Source organism: Peromyscus maniculatus, chromosome 23 (assembly GCF_049852395.1).
Source record: "Peromyscus maniculatus bairdii isolate BWxNUB_F1_BW_parent chromosome 23, HU_Pman_BW_mat_3.1, whole genome shotgun sequence".
NCBI lineage: Eukaryota > Metazoa > Chordata > Mammalia > Rodentia > Cricetidae > Peromyscus > Peromyscus maniculatus.
In genome coordinates this window covers 20,379,605-20,394,845 of record NC_134874.1, presented here as the reverse complement: position 1 = coordinate 20,394,845, position 15,241 = coordinate 20,379,605, and the positions used below count along the sequence as shown (strand labels likewise).

At 47.5% G+C, this 15,241-nt stretch overlaps 1 protein-coding gene across 8 annotated transcripts in view; it reads left to right on the top strand.

Annotated features, from left to right (window-relative positions):
- Nucleotides 1-15,241, top strand: part of Rimbp2 (RIMS binding protein 2) — a 194,409-nt gene that overhangs the window by 91,317 nt on the left and 87,851 nt on the right. For all 8 annotated transcript variants that reach the window (XM_016002820.3, XM_016002799.2, XM_016002804.3 and 5 more), the window contains exon 3: nt 12,678-12,766. The gene's annotated coding sequence lies outside the window, so the exon portion shown is untranslated. The remainder of the gene's footprint in view (nt 1-12,677; nt 12,767-15,241) is intronic.

Sequence of the window (15,241 nt, the reverse complement as noted above, 5' to 3'; positions counted from 1 at the left end):
AAAATTCAAACTTACAAATACTAGAAATTAATTAAATTAAAAGGATAAGGCTTTATATGTATACAATGTAAATATTTTTGGAAATAACAAGGCCATGTGTTGGCAAAGGTGTGGGAAAATATGGAGCTCCTGAGAGAGAGGAGGTGGAGCCGGTCTGCTGGAACTCCAAATAGCCTTGCACCTCCCACAGAGCAGAAGACTGAAGAACAGCCCCAGGGGTGGGAGACAGTTGGGAGAACCCTGAGGGACAGATAGACCACATTGTCTGGGCTTCACTGAACATATGGCTAAGTTTTTAAAATTTATTTTTTATTTAACTTCTTAAGTTAGCATGCAAAGTTGTGGATTTCATCATGACATTTTTCATACATAAACGCCATCATATTTTTATTTGTCCCCTTTGCCACCCCTTCTGCTCTCCCCTTGCTGGTTCCTTTTCTCCTGCCAAACAGTCCCCCCCCCTCCACTTTTGTGCCATATAGATTCCATTAACTCCCTCTTTTTTCTCTTTCTTTTTAAAAGATTTGTTTTATTTAATGAATGCTGAAGGGAAGGCTCAGTGGTTAAGAGCACATACTGCTCTTTCAGAGGACTCCCATTGGTTCCTAGTGTGTGTGTGTGTGTGTGTGTGTGTGTGTGTGTGTGTGTGTGTGTATGAGTGCAGTTGGGCACAGAGGCCAGCAGAGGGCATCAGATTCCTTGAGGTTACAGTTGAAGTAAGACAGTTGTGATCTGCCCTGTGTAGGTGCTGAGAACTGAACCCTGGTCTCTGGGAGAGCAGTACATGCTCTTAACCACTGAGTTGTCTCTTTTACCTTTCATGGAAGGGGGTGACATATGCTTTTAATCCCAGCACTCAGGAGGCAGAGGCAGGTGGATCTCAGAGTCTACAAAGTGAGTTCCAGGACAGCTAGCAATCCTGTCTTGAAAAAATAAACCAAACCAAACCAAAAAGATTGCCCTTAAGATCTTCCTTTCTTTCCATGGTCTTTTTTCTACTTTGCTCAGCTCACATGGATGCGCACCCCTTATCATTTGGAATTTGGCTTATTTCCCTTGAATCTGAATCCTTCCCAATTTTATCTGTTTCCCTGCAAGTATCATGATTCCTTTCTTTATGTATTAAACTTCACCATAAACCCCACCCACGCTTCCTGCATCCTTTATAACCACTGGTTGGACAGTACCTCACAGGTCAGTCTTGCATCAGGGTCTCACAAGTGTCTTCCCAGACCCTCTTAGTGTTGCCCTAAGCAGTTGATGAAGAACAAGGGTAGGCGGACCAGGGTTCTGCATCCTCACCTTCCTTATAGAGATTTTTTATTCCTGTCTGCCACAGCATCCTGATGAATGAGCTTGTGATGACAGCCCTGGACCAGTCAGATATGGCCACTAGCTGGGGTGGCTGCCGAGTGCATGCAAATGCTGGGCTGCAGCATCTGGCCTTTCTCTGCCCTGCTGTAGATCTGAGAACACCCTTGTCACACAGAGAAAATGAATTCTTCTTCTTCTTCTTCTTCTTCTTCTTCTTCTTCTTCTTCTTCTTCTTCTTCTTCTTCTTCTTTTTAATAAAGAAAGGCTCATTACTATAGTAATTACTTGAAACTGTGGGGTTCAAGGACTCTTTTTTTTTTTTTTAAGATTTATTTATTTATTATGTATACAACATATGACTGCAGGCCAGAAGAGGGCACCAGATCTCATTACAGATGGCTGTGAGCCACCATGTGGTTGCTGGGAATTGAACTCAGGACCTCTGGAAGAGCAGTCAGTGCTCTTAACCTCTGAGCCATCTCTCCAGCCCAAAGGACTCTTTTTTTTTTTAAAGCCCTCTTTTTTTCTTTTTTTGTGATATATATTTTTTATTTTACAATATCATTCAGTTCTACATATCAGCCACGGGTTCCCCTATTCTCCCCCCTCCCACACCCTCCCCTTACCCCCAGCCCACCCTCCATTCCCACCTCCTCCAGGACAAGTCCTCCCCCGAGGACTGTGATCAACTTGGTAGACTCAGTCCAGGGAGGTCCAGTCCCTTCCTCCCAGACTAAGCCAAGTGTCCCTGCATAAGTTCCAGGTTTCAGACAGCCAACTCATGCAATGAGCACAGGACTTGGTCCCACTGCCTAGATGCCTCCCAAACTGATCAAGATTTATTTATTTATTTATTTATTTATTTATTTATTTATTTATTTATTTATTTATTTATTTATTTATTTATTTATTTATTTATGTATGTATGTATTTATTTACTTACTTACTTACTTACTTATTTATTATGTATACAGTGTTCTGCCTGCACTGCATGCCAGAAGAGGGCACTAGATCTCATTACAGATGGTTGTGAGCCACCATGTAGTTGCCAGGAATTGAACTCAGGACCTCTGGAAGAGCAGCCAGTGCTCTTAACCTCTGAGCCATCTCTCCAGCCCTCAAGGACTCTTTCTTGCCCACCCTCCTCTTTGCTCAAACCCATTTGCTGTTTTCTTTTCTGAAGAGGATTAGGCGTTTCTAAAGCAAGGGGATTAAACAGACCCACAGCGATGGGGACTCACATGGACTCACATGGGCTTCTGAGCTGAGACTCTGAGATGGTGTCGGTGTGAAGCTGAGCCAAGGCTTGCAGACTTGAGGTGATGTCTCAGGTCCTGTTTTCCCCATGGGCTCAGTCCTTCAGGACAGGGACTGCACCTGGGGAAAAACTCAGGGTTCTGAGTCTCTGTGGAGCCACAGTATCAGAGGGAAAGATTCCAGCTGGGTGCGTGGAGAGACTGCAGGTTCTGAGGTGGCAGTGCACACATGGAACTGTCTCTAGCTACATGATGCTGTGGCTCCCCATGAAACCATGCATTTTGCCTGATGCTTCATCCTAGGTCTCAGCTGTGGCTAGTGGCATCCTGGCAGCCCCTATGTTGTGTTCCTGATCACCCACCAAAGCCCTACCTGCTTCCCGTTCTCCCAGAACCCCTGCTCTCATCTCCTTGGGGCCCCTGCTCTTGATAAAGCCATGGACTCATTTTGCTTGCCAGGCTTAGTTCATGTCATGTCCCCAGACAGTCCTGTTCTCTCTCTCTCTCTCTCTCTCTCTCTCTCTCTCTCTCTCTCTCTCACACACACACACACACACACACACACACACACACACACACTTTGATTTGTCTTTTCCTAAAACCCAATCCATCTAGCAATCTGTGGTCCTTTGTAGGTCTCTCCAACTAGGATACAACCTGTAAGAGCAGGGTTTGTCTTGGGGTTCCCTGGGATGCTCCAATATTGTATTTGGGGATTCTGAGCAGGTTGGTATAGTCACCTGGTCAGAATCACTGACAGGACATTGGGATCCTTCTTCACCCATAAGAGAATCTTCAGTTTGCATGAAGCATCCCAAGTTAGGCACCTTGTAAGCATCTAAGCATCTGTTAGCCTGCCGATGTACTCAGCAGCCCAGAGGTGGGTGTTAGGCACAGTGTGGTCCTCGAAGGTGTGATACAGTTTGAATCCCCCAGATAATTGCTGCTCTAGCCTCATGGTCTGTGGATGCTTCAAAGGAAACCACTCCAACTTCTCTTGTGGAGAAGCCATAGACCAGAGGGCTTTTGAAGTTCTGGTGAGTGTTGAGAGCTCTTCTTTTGAGCAAAGCCACATTGAAACAGAGGAAGGAAGTTGGTGTCTTGGGCCTGAATATGGCTGCAGTCAGGCTCACAGGACCTTGCAGGAAATGAGGAGAGCAAGCCTCTAAAAAAGCATAGCCCCACGCCAGAGAGAAGGCAGAGCACTAATGTCAGACACTACTTGGGAGAAGTTTGCAGAACCTCCTGTCACTGAACACAATCTGTGATGGATGGTACAGCCTTGGGAACTGACTGGATATGGGTCCTGCCTGATCTGAGATGTTCAGCCTCTCAAACTGTATCCTAATAAACCTTTTTTCCCCATGAAGTATCCAGCACCAGGTGTTTCTGTTATAGCAACAAACTAGAACAAGACAGTGTATCCATTGAGTTGAGACAGTATATCCATTGAGTGGAGACAGTGTATCCATTGAGTTGGCCTTTGAAATAGATTTGCTGTGTGATCTTCCTTATATCTTCTTACCTCTCTGAACTACAGTCTCTGGAAGAAGCCTGTAATAGACAGTTAGGTCCAATGACAAACACATGGATGTTTACAGCTAATTGTCTGGAAACACAGATAGCACTGGCAGATTTTCAGCTGGTATTTTTTTTTTTTGCCAGAAAATATTTATTCTTATTTTCCTATTAGATTTATTTTTGAATGTTGGTCACGATCTCTAAACCTTGAAAACACATAAAGTATGTGGACCATATGCAGTCATCTACCGCCATGCTGGATGCTTTCACTCCCTAGCCTGTGGGGTGCACTCAGGGAGCTGTTTCTCACCAGAGTCCTAGGGGCATGCCTATGTCAGCTTTCAGAGCGAGCCCAAAGACCCTGCAGGAAGAAAAAACTTCATGTTTGTTTACAATGCTTCCAGCTAGCCAGAGCAGAGCTCCTGCGCTTAGTATTACCCTTTTCTCCACCCGAGTCCTGCTCACAAAGGGACAGTTTCAGAACTGATCCAGGCTTGTTCCTAAGCTTGATGGCTCCTCTGTATCTTGTCCAGACTGGCAAGGTCACCTCCTCTCAATTCGAGCATTGGGAGGCATCACTTTGAATCCTGGAACTTGTAGATTTAGTAGGAAAGGGCTTTCCTTATGATGTGACAGATGCTCTGTGAATGGCCTGGGTAGAGGAAGCTATATCAGGAACATGGTGGCACTGATTTCCTATTGGCCTGTACCACAATCTGTCACCTAACATAAAGTAGTCACATCAATCTCCCAAGGTCTTACTAGGTAGCCCTAGCAGACCTGGTAGTTATTATATAGCTCAGGATGACATCAAATTCATGGTAATCATCCTGCTTCAGCCTCCCAAGTGCTGATATTACATGGGTGGACTGCCACAGCTGTCTATAACATCTTTTTTTTTTTTTTTTTTTTTTTTTTGGTTTTCCAAGACAGGGTTTCTCTTGCGCCTTTCCTGGATCTCACTTGGTAGCCCAGGCTGGCCTCGAACTCACAGAGATCCCCCTGCCTCTGCCTCCCGAGTGCTGGGATTAAAGGCGTGCGCCACCACCCCCCGGCCTATAACATCACTTTAAAACAATGATTGATTAATTGATTGATTGATTTGGGGTTGGATTGGCATAAGGAAAGCCAGTCAGCCATCAGTCTTAGGGGCTAGCTTTTGGGGAGGGAATGGGTCCCACTGAGTGCTAATGAAGTTTTCTCTGGTAATGAGGATGGCTACTCCCTATGTGTATCACATACCACATCACCTCCTCAGGGACAGTTTGCCAGGCCAGCATCCTCATCCCCTGGTGTGCCTGAAGTGGCCATCTTGGGGAATTTCCAAGGCAATGCTGGAGGCTCAGGGCTGGAAGGAGGTGGGGCGGGGGGCGGGGGGGGGGGGGGGCCGGGGAGGGGGGGAGAGCCTGGTGGAGTCTTAATGGAGAGTGTCATCATTTCTAAACCATTAATGAATCCTCTCTGGAAGAAGCAGCACCTTTTAAAAAAGTTGCTTAATGTTTTCATGGCCTTGTTATCTGTGGAGAGACTCGTGGAGGCTCCTCTTTTACAGTAACAGAGATATAATTGATGTTCCTTCCTTCCTTCCCACATTAGTGGCTAGTGATCCATCCCATGGAGCAGTCAGCCAATGTCCTAGGCATGGAATTCCAGCTGTACAATTTCCTGTATATTTCCCTCTCTCTTCTCTCAGCCCACTGTTCTGATCAGTCACATTTCATGACTATTTTATTACTATTTTATTTAGTACCCTTCAATCCTTTTTAGGAGTTAGGAATAGTCTATGTGTTTTTGTGTTCAGTTCAACCTGTGGGGTTGCATCTCCTGCAGGGATACATCTCTTAAGTCCACAGGTCATGCTGAGGTCATAAAGAATAAAAAATGACCCGGAAGGTCTCTCAGGCAGGAGGAGGATCTTAGAGGGGTGAAGCACCATGAGTCTCAGAGGAATCCTTGGCCAACTTTCCCAGGCATCTATCAGTAGTCATAAACGCATGCTTTCCATCTCTATGGAAACATATACCTGTTGTGAATTTTTTTTTTTTTTTTTTTTTTTTTTTTTTTTTTTTTTTTTTTGGTTTTTCGAGACAGGGTTTCTCTGTGTAGCTTTGCGCCTTTCCTGGAACTCACTTGGTAGCCCAGGCTGGCCTCGAACTCACAGAGATCCGCCTGGCTCTGCCTCCCGAGTGCTGGGATTAAAGGCGTGCGCCACCACCGCCCGGCCCTGTTGTGAATTTTTAATATGAATGAAATTAAACAATGCATGCCTTTCGGGGCTCGACTTCCTTCACCTAGAAGCACGCTATTGAGGATTTTCTCAGAGTAGAAGGAAATTGAGGTTTAGAACTGCCTCTCCTCCACATCATTCTGAGAAGGCAGACTATTGTTTAGGCTGCAGCCCCCCCTTGCTTGCATAATGGTATTTCATATTCAAACGATGTCATGAAAGTCACCAAGAATTGAAGGGTTAAACGATTTTCTCATGATCAAACTTGGAATGGTGGGGACTAGACCTCCAGGCCAGGCTCTCTGAGGTGTGATTATCCAGATTATCTGGCAGGCGGCAAATTAGCTGGTGTCAACACCACCGGGCAGATGTGGCTGGAGATGGTCAGGATCCTGGACAGCGCAAACCACTCCCTTCTGTTTGGTTTGGTTTTTGAGAATTTCCTGTATCATACTGTATTAACACCATGTTTTCCACCCCCCTACTCCTCCCATGCTCCTTACTCCCTCTCAAATTCATGACCTCTTCTTTAATTATTATTGTTACCTACGTATATTATATAAACACAGCCCGCTGAGTCCACTTAGTGTTGCTCATATGTCCATGTGTTTAGGGCTTGTCCCTGGGGAAGACTGATGGTCTCTCTCTCTCTCTCTCTCTCTCTCTCTCTCTCTCTCTCTCTCTCTCTCTCTCTCTCTCTCTCAGCAGCCATTGACTGCCTGTTGCTCTTCATCTAAGGGTGGGGCCTCTGGAGATTTCTCCCACCCACACTGACAAGTCAACCCGTGTTGTCATTGTGCAGATCCTGTTAAGGCGACCATGCTATTGAGATGTCTTGAGCATAGCTTCCTTGTCGCATGTCGAAGACAGTCTCACAGTGGTCATCTTGTCCTCGTCCTCTGACTCTTATCATCTTTTTGCCCCGTCTTCCTGTTTGTTCCCTGCCTGAGCTTTAGGTGGGTGGGTTGTGTTAGAGACACAGCAACTGAGCATGAGCACCTCAGGGTTAGCTGATTAGTTGCCTGCATTTGGACCAGCTGTGGCTTTCTATGGTGGTCTCCCATCTGCTTCAAAAAAAGGTTTCATGAGGAGGGTTGAGAGCTGCACTTATCTGTGTATGTAAGGACAGGCGTTAAGGATGCAGTTGGGAATTATACTGGTTTCTCCATGGCCCACTCTTTTGCATGGTGCATCTCTCTCTACCCTCGAAGATAGATCATCTCCAAGACTCCTTCTCCCCCCTCAGCAATTCCATCCTCCCTGCCAATGTCACCAGGCTGGCACCACTTGCAAATTCTCTCTAGAGAGAATGAGATGACAGACACCACCCAGTGTTGGCTTACTTTATCATGGATGGTACCATTCCTGTATGGTAGTATTAGACTAGACTTCATGCTGTAATGGCGCAGTCTATATTCAAACCCAGTGCGATTGATCTTTGTAATTTGTAAATCATTACACATGTCCAGATGCGAGAGTGACTTTAAAACTTCTGCAGCTTTGCTCAGATGACGAAACCAAAGTGAATGACTCATAAACAAACACACAAAACTAACCAAGTTCAGGATGCAAACCCAGTCTCCTTTGATACGCCATTATAATCCTTAAACCGAGTTTCCCTTTGGAGATAAAGAAGTTACAGTCAGGGCTGGGCTTACTGTGCAAGAGCAAGGAACCAGATTTGATTCCTGGGAGCCTACATAAAAAAGCTGGACTCATCAGAGTGATTCTGTAATCCCAGCATTGGGGATGCTGAGACAGGAGGATCTCAGGGACTCTCTGGTCAGCCAGCTGAGCCAAGTCAATGAGTTTTAGGTTCAACGAGAGACTCTGCCTCAAAAAAAAAAAAAAAGACAGTATCAATCTCTGCACTCTCCACCCACTTGTGTTCACACTTGCATACACATTCACACCACACACACACACACACACACACACAGACACATGGACACGCACACTTACACACACCTTCCCACAAAAATGTTGCGTTTGAAAGTTTACATTGCTGTGGTTGACCTTTCTCAGGCTCTTGCTGGGTCTTCAGTGTTTAAACTCTTGTAAAGTCATTTTTGACAAAAATCACTGTTTAGACTTGGCTTGGCTGTTAACCCTGGACAACCACTGTGGCTGTTGCTTGAGTCAGTGAAGTAGGATGTAGGCATCGTCTCTATGTGGCGTTTGGTAAGGTGATATAGAATGTGTATGCGTGTTCATTTTTTGATTTCATGGAGATCTTAGCCCTCGTTCCCAAGCTGTGCCTGCAAGTCCCTAGCTTGGGAGTAACTGTATAGCTTTCTCGAACCTTCTGGTTAGAGACAGTTCTGGGCTTGCCACCCAGGAGCCTGTGGTATGGCAAGAACAGGTATGTAGGGTGTGGGGGTTGGAGTTGGAGATCCATACTGCCTGGCTCAAAGGCTCAAACTCTGACCATTTGCCTACTATGTAGAGGCTTCTTGCTCAGGCTGTTAAGGACTGCTGCCCCCCACTTTCTCCCCCTCCCCCGCCCCGTGCCTTGGTTTCTGCACAAGGCAAGAGAGTCACCACTCTGCGGTGCTGACATGGCTAAGGTTTGGAGGACTGGGGAGGCTGTAGGAAGCAGAGGGTGAAAGTAGCCCTGCTCAGACACTGCAGCTGTTACAGAGTCGAATGGGAGCCCGTCTGTGCACCTGGCTCTCCGGGTGTCCCTGGAGGCTGGGAACACAGTTTCCCCACCTCTGGTGTCTTCAGAAGCCCCCCTTGTTCTGTCTCCAGCAGCAGGTGACTGCAAGAAGTGTCTCTTGGGTCTGTAAAGTGCTGCTGCGAGCCTGGCATTTGCGTTTCCCATGGTGCATGTGGTGCGAAGTCCCCGAGATAGAGGCACCATGGTACCTCCCACAAGTTCCTATTTCGTGTCCTTCCTCTGAGGGACTATCTCTTTTGTCTCTCACTCCAGATGTATCTCAGGAAGGACAGATTCCCCTAGGTCTCCCCTGACTACCTGCATTTCTGCCATTGTCCATGTTTTACATGCCCTATCTTGTCTTCCTGTCTCAAGAAGCCGGGGACAGGGCCTATGTCTAGAACACATGTGTGTCGGGTACCCACTGAGGCCACAGCGTAGAGGAAGCAGAACCCTCAAGTTCTCCAGACAACTCGATTTCCTCTCTTGCTCTAGTTTTCCCCTTCTCTCCATCTTTCCACTGAAAAGTGGATATGCTGAGCATCCCTGCAGGATGGGAGACACCCAAAGGGCTGGTTCTTTCCTTGCCAGGCTCTTGACATGTGCTTTGGGAACTAGGAAAACCCGGCTTACCTCTTCAGTGCTGTGGCAAGGTGATAGACCAGTCTGGGAGCCCTAGGCTGGGTGCGTTAAAAAACAGACACTCAGAGGCTGAACTCCAAGGTCAAGGAGCTGGTTAGTTCTCTACTATGCTAGTACCCTTTATGCTTGCAGGAGGCTTTGTCTTTATATGGCAGTGTATGTGGGAGGGATAGAAGAAAGAGGAAGAAGAGGGTTAATCGTATAGCATCATTCAACCGTACAAATCTCCCAAGAGCTCTGTCTAAAATATTGCCACGTTGAGGCTCCAGGATGTACATTTGGAGAGAATACAGTTCAGCTCCAGGAGAGAATACAGTTCACCCCACAGAAAGTGCATACGGCCTCACCAGGCTCAGATGAATAGAGCTGCTACAGTACCTTGCATCACCAGCTTCCCCCCTGTATAAAGGGAACTCCTGCCCAGCAGATCTCTGTGCCTTCACTCGCTCGCTTGCCAGCATTTGGGTTCTACCTCTGCCTGACTTCTCTAACAAAGCGCCCCACTTTCAAGCCCAATCCAACCTGTAGGTACATCTATTTTGGGAATAAGTCCACTATGCCTGTTTTTATTTGAGCCACTAGACCATATATCAAAACAAGAGTAATCGAGAGAGAAAGCCAAGGTGACAGCTGCCGAAGGTGACGCTGGGCACCCTTCTTCTTGTGTGGCTTCTACACTTGGATCTATGCTGCAGCTGACTGAAGTGGGCATACCCCCATTCACCATCAGCCTAGAGTGTTCTTGCATTTGGGCCAGCTGTCCATGTGTAGTGTTGATCTGTCCCTTGAGGGTAGCTGAGATTCAAACTCTGGAATAGGTCTCACCCTACTCCTGCATCCTCATTGGAATTTCCTTTTTTTTTTTTTTTTTTTTGCCCATCGCTTTACCTGACACATCGGGACATCAATTCAGGGTTTTCCTAGTTAGTGTGTCAGTGAATATTGAAGGTTTGATAAAGCCTCATTTACTAGACTTTCTGCTTTGGCCCAAGATTTCAGGATTACATTCCCAGGAGATCTCAAGTCTGGTTCTTGGACCTTCTGGTCTCTTGCCTGCAGCTGTTCCTCATAGCTGTGTGCCCATCTGCAGGGTTCAAGTAGATGGTGCTTAACTCTGGGACTTCACATACCCCCTTGTCTCACGTGGGTGTGCTATCTTCAGTCTGGTGATCCTGAACTCTGTCCCTTTGCTGGGCTTTGAAACTGAAAGATCAAAGGCGGCAACTACATGCATTGCTTAAGAGTTAACTATCTGAGGGCTAGGGAGATGGCTCAGTGAGTAGGGTACCGCCATGCAAGTGTGAGGATCCAAGTTCGATTCCCAGAACCTGCATTAAAAAAAAAAAAAAAAAAAAGCCAGCTTCATACTCTGGAGAGGTAGAGATGGGAGGCTCCTTTAGACTTGCTGGCCAGCCCAGCCCATTAACAAACCCCAATTTAGTGAGAGACGGTGCCTCAGAAAAACAAGCTGATGATGTCTGATGTGTGATAGCTGTGGTCATCCTCTGGCTTCCACCTGCCTGTGCGCATACGTGTAAACACACGTGTACACGTTTAACTATCGGAGGCAGCAGGGAAGTCTGTGTAAGCAGGATTGCTTGTTTCTGCAGTCCTATTCCAGGCCAGATGAGACTGAGAGGGAGGGACCCTGTTCCCCGGATCACTCCTCAGCATAGTCGTGACAATAAGTGAGTCACACAGTCTCCCCATCTCTAGGCTGTGGGCGTGTGTCGCTGAGCTTCATTACTGAGCCCTCAAATGCGGTCAGGAGTCAGGGCTATCCACCTCCTCAGGGGTCCCACTCTGACATAGAGGAGAGCCACATGCACTGATGTGACAGGGGTGTCCACGACCTCAGCCTGTGTCAAATCTCCAGTCCCCCCTGCCATGTCCTTCTGTGGAGCCTCAACTTGGTCGTCACCCACGCTGCCTGTTAGAGATGGAGTTGTCGTGTTGCGGCTGCAAACCCACACATTCTAGGGCCCTTCTGGTCTCAAGCACATAATAAATATATATATATATATATATATACACACACACACACACACAGTGATCTTCATTTGGCATTTCTTAAATGGGGATTGTTCATTAGAGTGGCTTAAACTTCAGAGGGGCTCAGTTTAACCAGAGTGATGCTGATTTCCCTGAGTAGACAGCCCCGGTGCCCTCTAGTACTGTCTACGATGCCTTTTAGGGTACATCTTGCTGTCTAACAGTTGGCTAGGATAAGGGCGAGTGCTGGGTACTTGCCCCAGGTGTTACAACAGACGCACATCAGAACTGCCTGTGTGCTCTGCTCCCACGGAGAACACCAGAGCCTATGCGGCTTAAGCAGCCGCATTGAGGTCTTAAGCAGCTGCAAGAGCATCCCTTCCCATGTCTACTCTGGCTTCTGTGAGGGTGAGCAATATGCTTATAGTAACACACTGATAACCTTGCTGCTTAGTCGTAGAGCCTACTCCGGCTTAACCTGGCTTCCTCCCTCATTCATTCCTATCTGTCCCTGGCCGGGTTCTTCAACGTCACTGCCCAGGACTCAGCTCTTTCTTGGCTGCTCTGTTGGTTATTTATCAGCACTTCTTTCTGTAGCTGACTCCTTGTCATGGGGACTTAGGCTGTCAGAGGTCCCTAAGAGCTGCTGGTTCATGACTGGACTGATTTGGAAACACTGGAGTAGTAGGAAGAGGAGGTGACTGTCTTGGAGTCATGTCTCCTGCCTTGGAGTAGACAGCTTGTCCCCCCCCCCCCCGCAACACCAAATGTAGCCATTGTACCCAGTGAAATGAAATTTAATAAGGGAAACAAGTTGGACCTTCCTACAGCTACTAGAAGACTGGATGGCAGAGCTATCCAAAAGCAGCTCCATGTTCATATGACGTCATAGTACAGGTCACCAGACCCATTCTGAAACTGGGATATGCATGACTTAGAAAGAAAGATGGGGTCCAACCTGGCTGAGGTTCCAGAGTCACCACCAAACCTAGATCTAGTCTCTAAACCAGAACTTTGTGTCCCCAGGCTCTGCCTCATCTCACCATGCCTTTTCCTTCTTTTCCAGAAAGATGAACTGAAGACTGATGTGTAGAGGGAGCATCATCTGAGGCCCCCTGGAAAGGCCTTCCCTCGAGGGCCCAGCAGCATGACCAGGTAATAATGCTACTGTGAACCCACTTTGGGATATCTCAGGAGGGTTTGGGAGGAGTCACAGGGAAGGGAGGGCATGTGGATGGATGGAGAGACCCTACCCAGCCAAATTGGCCCAAGACCCCAGCCTGATGAATCACCCAACACCTCTACCTAGACATCTACCAGACACTGAGTCAGACGCCCCAACCAGAGTGCAATGACCCATCCTGAATTTGGCCTGGCCCTCCATCTTCTATCTAGCTCTGCACCTGGCTCCCATAGCTGCCGGCATTCATGCCAGGCTACCGTTTTTTTGCTTACCCAGATGCAAAAATGGCTTCTTAATTAGCCTCTCTACCTCCCTGCTCGCCATCCTGCCGTGATCCCCGTAGCAGATGGAGTGATCTCGGCTTCTTCAATGCACTCCCTCCTGGGCCTCCCATAAACACATGAAGTTCTGGTGACCTTGTGTGACCTTAGTGTCTGCCACTCCACCTCATTCGCCAAGCTTCAGCCACCCCAACTTTCTTTTTGCGACTGGGAACCTCAATCTGGTCTCAACTCCAAATAGTTTCTGGGCTCAGAATGCCCTACCCCCTCCTCTTCCCAAAGCCCCAGCTGCTGAAGCCCCAAAGTCTTCCCACAGAGCTGCCCGTCACCAGCCTGAAGGCTCGCCTCTCCTCTCCTCCCGTGGGACCTTGTATCACCGGTTTTTACGTCTTTTAGTCTGTCAGTCCTTTCTCAGTGTGGCATATCTTCACTGCTGTGTCTGTCTGTCTGTCTCCTCTGGTCTGGTCTTTGCTGTCACCTCCATGGGTGAGCCTCCAGCATGTGGATTGCGAAGAACCCTTTGGTATTAATTGAGTAGTGGATTGGTGCTTTTGGTTTTTTTTTTTTTTTAGAGTACGTGTCTCATTATGAGCATCAGATGGTTCTAGAACTCACTGTCCCCATGCTTTGGCCTCCTGAGATCCAGAATGACAAGCCTGCCCACCAAGGCAGGCTTTAAACATTCTCGTTCTTTTTAGTTTGGGGAACTGGGCCTTGCACAGGCTAGGCAAGGGCTCTACCACGGAGCCACACCACCAGGAGCCACACCCCAAGCCCCGACCGGATGGTTTTGAGTTACTGATGTCATGGCTTCACCTAGACAAGGAATAGCCAAGCTAACCGTTTGGCATCTGTGTGCAAGCCTTTCCACTTAGCATCTTTTTAAAAGTGTGGTTTTGGATTAAGGACATAGCTCTATGGTAGAGCACTTGTATGTAAAAGTCCCTCAAAAGAAAAAGCTTGGGGCCAGAGAGATGGCTCAGTGATTAACAGTGTGAACGGAGTGAGGATCTGAGTTCAGTTCCCAACACTGACGTTATCTGGCTCACAACCTGCAACTCCAGCTCTAAATGATCTGTCGCCCCCTTCTGGTCTTGATGGACATTGCACACACATGTACAGCCTCCCTATGCCCGTAAACACATAATTTGAAATAAAATCTTAAAAATGTGAAGTTTTTTTTTTCTTGTCAAGAAATTGCAGTGTCATTGAGGGTAGGGATCCCTGTACATTGCTGTTGGGACTGGGCAGCTAGTGGGAAAGTGGGCTGGATGTCCTGCCAGAATTTAGCTAGGACTATGTATGATGCAGCAATCCCACTTGGAAGTCTATGTTAGTTCCTTTATTTGCTGCTGTGGTAACATACTCTGACGAAAGCAACCTAAGGGAGAGAAGGTTTATTTTATGGTCCACCGTTGCAGGGGAAGACACACTGGCAGGAGTCTGAGGCAGCTACTCAAGTCGCATCCACAGTCAGGAAGCAGAGAGCCAGGGATGACGGCGTGCCAGGATCCAGTTCGCTTTCTCTATCATACATAGACCAGGATCTGCCCAGAGAATAGTCCCAGCTGTAATTGAGATGAGTTTTCCTAGATCAGTTAGCTAAATCAGATTCACATCCCACACCCCCCCAAATAGGTATGCTCGGAGGCCCATCTGCCAGGGGATTCTGGATTCTGTCAAGTTGATGGTTAACATGATCACAGGGTGTGTAGCCAAACGAATCAAAAGCAGGGTCTCAGACCTGTGTTGGTGTGCCCGTGGTATAAACAGTGGCCTAAACCCATGTATCCCCTGATGATAAAGAGATGCACAAGGAACTCATAGGTAACCCAGCTTGACTTTTCCTAAAGACCAGAAACGTCTGCTCCTGATGCCTTCTCTCCCTGCTCCTTTAAAACAGGCTTTGAGGTGCTGAGTGATTGTCCCCCCTCCCCCACCCTGCTCTGGTGACTCACAGGGTACAGCCGGTGACAGCACACTGGCAGGGGTGTGCCCAGACCTTTCCCACCCCCACACCAGCCTGGCTTGGCTCTGTTCTGTGTTCATCCATAATGAGAGGCCATTCCAATATGAGCCACAGCATGGGTGGACCTGGAGGACATCCGGGGAGGCCAGCCACAAAACGATGGATACTGAACAACTGAACTTTTTATTTGTTTGCTT